A 537-nucleotide genomic window follows, 5' to 3' on the forward strand; every position below is an offset into this window, starting at 1 on the left:
GGGTTGGGGTCTGGGCACTGCTTGAAACGCTGTGTGACCGTGGCCCTGTTCCTTGTCCTCTCTGGCCCTCAGTCTTCCCGTATGCACACTTCCCATTCCATGATTCCATTAGGCTTCGGAATGGGCCTTGCTAGCCCTTCCTCGCTCCCCTCCCCCCAGAATAGCGGAAGGAGAAGAGAAAGCTACCCTAGAATGCTCGAAGATCTTCCTTTAGGCAGTTCTCTGGATGGCGTTCATTAATTCAAGCATTTATTGAGCACCTAGTGGGTGCCAGGCCCTGGACTGGGCAGCTGGAATGTGAGGGCGACTAGGATTCAAGCAGGCCACCCATAGACACCTCACTCCGAGCCTGGCTTCCTGCACGGGGTTAGGAGACCTCCGGGGTCCCAGGTGGGGGCCTAGCCAAGGATTTGGGGCGCCCCAGGACGCGCTTCTCAGCGCCAGCGGCGCTTCGGGCCTCGGTCTGTCTCCTCCCCTTCCTCCTTCTCCGCCCCCTCCCCGCCCCTCCCCGGAGCTCGGCCGCGGCCGCCCCCCCCC

The sequence above is a fragment of the Crocuta crocuta genome, unplaced genomic scaffold (assembly GCF_008692635.1).
Source record: "Crocuta crocuta isolate KB4526 unplaced genomic scaffold, BGI_CrCroc_1.0 scaffold29, whole genome shotgun sequence".
NCBI lineage: Eukaryota > Metazoa > Chordata > Mammalia > Carnivora > Hyaenidae > Crocuta > Crocuta crocuta.